Genomic DNA, 6,027 nt, shown 5'->3' with positions numbered 1-6,027 from the left:
GCTCCAGAATGACGCGCCACTGGAGAACCCCGGCCCCCGCCTGCGTGCAGGAATTTAGACTGGCACCAAAACCAGATCAAAATAATAGCTTGTGACGGCGGGATATCGGTCTCAAAAGTCGACGCAGGGTACCCGAATGCCAGGCTGGTTGGTCTGCGGCTTGGAAACTTCCGGTTATAAATTATGAAGGTATTAAAAGGTCATGTATAAAATATAATATATATTTATCATGATTGGAAATTTCAGTAACGCAGGTACTATGTTAGTTGGGAAGTGGCTGCCCTCGTTTTATTTTGCTGGTGACGACACTGCCGTCTCTGCTTATAAGAACGCTAGTGGAAGACTGCGAATCACACAACCGTGAAATTATCCTAGGAGGTGACGCCAATGTGCGCCATATCGTATGGGCTATATACCAACGAACATGGTGACGCAATGAACCCCGCTTTATTACACGTAATAGACAAGAAGTCCTTGTTTTTACCCTGGTCTATCATACTCTTTACGAAAAGATGACACAGTTGAGAGTTTTGAATGAACATTCACATTCCGATCATCGTTATATTGAAATACGATTTGAGGGAAGCAGTCCGCCCCCTCCTGCTAGTAGGAATTGAAAAAGACTAACTGGCGGCCAGAAGACCTAACAATTGTGAGAATTTATTCCAACAGATAGTTTAATACCGCGAAAGCAACACGAGAGTTTAAGAACTAGGACTGCTACTACACCAAATGAAGAACATATAAAAAATAAGTTAGAAAAGCGAAAAAGTCTGGTTGGAGAACATTCCGTGGAGAAATAAACCATCGAAGCATCTAGACAGCATAAAATCCTAAAAAAGTCATTATTCGTTCGCATACAAAGGACTGCATGCATTGGCATCAACGGAGCATGTAAAACTTGCCCCCAAGGCTGCCCTAAATATCCTTTTGCACTTACTTAGGTAGGGGACTTCATTGGCCTCAGAGACCTCCAGCCGGTCATCGGGCACGCTCTGACAGTTTTTAAAGGGGAACTGCACAAATTATTTCTCAGGAAAACGCAGTACATTATATGGCCACAGTACAATATACGAGGAACTCAGAAAGTCCTTTGGAGTCCTCGCCATTCAATTTCCAAACTCGTAGCTATGTTTAACGGTCACTGGATGATCGGCACACACGCAGAAAAGATAGGGTTACCATGTAACTCCCATTCCAGAAGCTGTGGGGACCTTTAAAAGAAGGAGACGGTTGAACATTTTCTCTGTAAATGTCCGGGTTTGGCAGCTAGACGATTAACATCACTGGGTGCTCCTTTCTTCGACAGCCTGGGGCAGTGCGGCAACCTAAGTCCCATCAATCTGCTCCATTATAATATCAACAACTCTGGCTGGCTGTATATATCTGCCTGTTGGAGTTCTCATAATGGCATAAAAATGACGCTTCAGTGGTACTTGAGGAGTGCCAGACTGGCTCTTCAACAATTTCACCTACCTACCTACCGCATACCTCCAAAAACCCGATACGAGTTGACTATCTCGAGCAAAGAGACATTAAAGTTACTGGTGGACGCGCACTTTCCAGGCAATGAATGACCTGACATATTAGTTAAGAATCAAAACTAATAATATATACATATATATATATAACGGGTGATTTTTTAGCTATTATCTTTTTAAACAGTTGGTTTAAACAGCTGACGCACGTGTTTTGTTTCACTGTCAAACATCTTCAGTTTAATCTATTATTTAACCATGAATCGTCTTACAAACGAACAACGATTGCAAATCATTGAATTTTATTATAAAAATACAGCTGGTGCAAGAATTGAAGCCGAACGACCTACCACAACTCAGAATTTTTGGTGAATGGCTCTTGGAAAGTTGGACGAAGATCCACTTTTTTATCGAAAAATTGTTTTCAGCGACGAAGCTCATTTTTGGATCAATGGGTACGTAAATAAGCAGAATAGTATTCAATTAACGCATTGGAAGACAACATAAAAGCATTTATATGTGAGATACCGGCCGAAACATTGGAAAGAGTAGCCAAAATTGGACTAAGCGGATGGACCATTTGAAGCGCAGTCGCGGTCTACATTTGGATGAAATAATCATCAAACATTAAATTATATGGACTGTACTATCGATTTAAATAAAAATTCCATGCATTTTTCTGAATTTTAGGTGTGTTTTTTTCAAAAACTTTCCTATAGCTCTTAAAAAATCACCCTTCATAATTGGCGCGTACACCCTTTTTGCGTGTTCCTCCTATTTGTGGTGTGCGTCTTCATGTTGTTCCATAAATGGAGGGACGTACAATTTTAAGCCGACTCCGAACGGCAGATATTTTTATGAGGAGCTTTTTCATGGCAGAAATACAATCGGAGGTTTGCCATTGCCTGCCGAGGGGCGACCACTATTAGAAAAATGTTTTTCTTAATTTTGGTGTTTCAACGAGATTCGAACCTACGTTATCTCTGTGAATTCCGAATGGTAGTCACGCACCTACTCATTCGGCTACGGCGGTCGCGGAAATGATAATTAGTCACTGAAATTGCAATAACCTGGGCACTGAACGCCTTTCAATCCGTTTACATCACCGGTTCCAGACGGATGCTTCTCGACTCAAATACAAAACTCACTCGACTACATTATGTAGTGATTAACTGTCATATTTTAAGCTCAAATGCATTCCATCCTTATGGAGAGAAGTAAAAGTGGTCTTTGTTCCTATGGCACGAAAAAGCTCACATATAATACTCAAAGATTTTAGGCCAATTAGCCTGTCTGTCAAGAATTAAAGCTACTCAGCTTAATATCTTGCAACACGCGTACTGTAAAGAAAAATTTAACGAAACAACACTTATGTGTAACTCACTTGTTATAGGAATTGAAAATTCAATCTATAATAAAGCATACACACAGGTAGCTTTCCTTGATATCGCGGGCGCGATGCCCCACTGGACACCATAATAGAGGCACTAACCGACATAGGGATCTCTAAGACTCTGGTTGAGTTCATCAAAAACATGCTCATGAGCTCCGATCGCAACCCTAGGAGCGTCAAATATCAGGAAAGGAGTCAGTAGAGTACACCTCCAGATGGTGTGCTTCTCCCGCTCCTCTGGGTGCTGGCAATACACTTCATGCTAAAGAGCCTAGCGGAGATAGGACAGCACAGAGGGAAATTTCCCCATACATTTTGCGAAATCATGCAAGATTTACTAAACGTGGTCAAAAGCAAATGATCTAACCGACAACTCTAATAAAACTGAACTCATCATATTTACTAGGAAACACAGAATTGCAGAAATAACTCCTCCCATGCTAGGTGCTGCGGCAATTTCGTTTATTGATGAAGGCCGCTACTTAGGACTAATATTAGACAGAAAACGCAGATGGAAGTCTAATGTCCAAAATATAGTAAGAAGAGCTACAATAGCACTTTACTCTTGCAATCGGATTAAGTTGAGGTATTTCCCTCGTCAGGCTATACCATGACAGTGGACCCCACGGGAACTCAACGAAAAATAATTGACGTTAAAATATTTGTAAGCAAGAGGCAGGCCTAGATCAACCAAGGATCTGGGCAATTGGAAACACTTTGTGCAGCAGGCCAAAACTCACACAGAGCTATAGCGCCAAATGAGGATGATGATTTCCCCTTTATGGTACATTGGCTTTACACAGCGATGGTAAGACCAATCATAACCTACGTTGTAGGGTGCCCGGTTTTCGATAAAAAATATATCAAAGAGACTATGGAACATGTACACAAGATGGTCAGTCTTTGCATCTGCGGAGTCCTTAGGACTATACCTACAGAGAAACTAAATATTATGCTCCACTTATTACGTATAGAGTAACTCAACAATGAAAAAGCTGCCAAGTCAGCTCGCAGATTAAGAGAAATCGAATCAGAACGAACCGTAGAGGGCACCCGTAAATTTTAAAGAAATTCTCCCGTATTCCTAGTACAACGGATTTTTGTAAGTCCAGGGATATTAATTCAAATAAAGCCTTTATCACAGCGTTTCCTTTGACAGAGGAATGGGATAACGGACTTATTACTAACGGAAATGATACAACCATCTATACAGATGGCTCAAAATTAGATAAAAAAGTAGGTGGAGAGTTGGTGTTAACCAATCATTTCGCCTACCTGCATTGTATTTCAAGCGGAAGTCACGAATATAAAAAAGGAACTTACAGCGATAAAAACGAGAGTCTTCACTTGCTCAGGCAGTTAAGAAGCTATAAAAGGACTAGAATCCAGAACACACTCGTCAACAACAGTAACAGGATGTTTTAAGCTTCTAAAAGTCGTATCTCAATACAACAAAGCAAACCTTATCTGGGTGCCAGGCCACAGGAATATAGCAGGAAACTAAATAGATTGAGACTAGACGAAGGCTGAACGTTTTAATTAATAGCTCCTTTATTTTAGTTAAATTAAGTTAGATATTTCTTTTATTTAAAGTGCTTTTTTTCTTGTTTTTTTTACATAATCTTTGGATTCACATAATAGTTTCATACATCCATCAAAACCGTTAAAGCCACCCCTTATGCAGCTGCTGTTGAGCTACTGGAACTCGCCTCAGTTGACGTTGATGTAGTTGAGTTTGAGGGTGCGGCTGTTGAGTTTGAGGGTGGAGAGGCAGGTGGAGGAGGAGCTAGACCACCACCAGGAGTATCACCGGGACCACCAGGCCCAATTGGCCCTGGTCCACCTGGACCTCTTGGTCCTACTGGTCCTGCTGGTCCACCTGCGCCTCCTGGGCCTCTTGGTCCTCTAAACCGTATTGGCCCTCCTGGGCCCGCTGGTCCTCCTGGACCACCTCGTCCTGTAAATATTTGAGATTGTATATTGAAATTGCATTTACGAATTGAATAAGTTGTTGGAAAACTGGCCTTGAGCGAGAACGACTACTAAAGCAATAACAAATAGTCTTGTAAATAATTTCATCTTTCCAAGAATTTCAACTTTTCCAAATTGATACTCACTTATATTTTGGAAAGCCTTATACTTTAATTTTACTTAGGGAAAGAGTAAACAAACACTTCAATATTTGCTTAACAAATTCGGAATGCAAATAAATTACAGATAACCAATGTTTTGAACACATTTTTCCTGTTCCCTAGCAGTCACGCGCGGTTCGGAATTTAGCTACAAACAACGACGTCATAAGCGAAGAAGTCACCTTCATAGTTTTTGTTAAATGTGGTTTAGCTCACACTTTATTTTCCTTTCCGGTTAACGTGAAAGATTGAGAAAGTAAAAATTGTTCTCCGCCGGAAGAAACGATTTCGCAGATAAGGAATGTTCTCGTGGGTCAATCGCTCGCAATGTTGACGAGCTCATGGAAATCATCGAGTCAGACCGATATGTGAGCTCTTATTCTATTGCTCTAAAATTGGAGATTAGTCAGATAACGAATTGGAATCATTTGCAAATAATAATTATAAATTCTTTTTCTTCATCTTGATTCGCGCGATAAGCGTTTACGCGATTTTGGCCGAGTTTAACAAAGCGCGCCAGTATTCAGCGAGTCTCAAAAGTCAGTGGTGTTAGGAATATCAGGAAACATTCCAAGTAACCTTAAGTGTCCCTAGTTGTTTGGCTTGAGCATTGATGATTCCCTCAATCGCGCTTTGGCGGCTAGTTGTCTAGAATATAGGTCAATTGGTAAGAAATTCAGCATAGCATTTAGAGGCGAAGTTAGCGTTCTTTTGAGCGCTCCAGTAATACTGAGGCTAGCCGCCCTTTGAATGCTATCAAGCATCTTGATTGACGTTTTCTTATCAAGGATTGGCCACCAGACCAGAACTCCGTAGGTCACTGTATATAGCCAGTCAACTACACAAAGGACTTAAGGACATAAGCATTCCTCTAACGAGTTATACACTGGGAGTGAGCTGAGCTTAATCGCGGAAACCAATAGAAGGTGGTCTCTGACTATTAACTGTAGGGTCTTCAAAGTGCTGGATCCACCACCGGGTGGTACAGGTACAGGTATTATAACGGGTCAGTGCACTATTGGCA

This window comes from Anastrepha ludens, chromosome 5 (genome assembly GCF_028408465.1).
Source record: "Anastrepha ludens isolate Willacy chromosome 5, idAnaLude1.1, whole genome shotgun sequence".
In the NCBI taxonomy this organism is placed as follows: Eukaryota; Metazoa; Arthropoda; class Insecta; order Diptera; family Tephritidae; genus Anastrepha; species Anastrepha ludens.
This window is presented reverse-complemented; position numbering follows the sequence as displayed.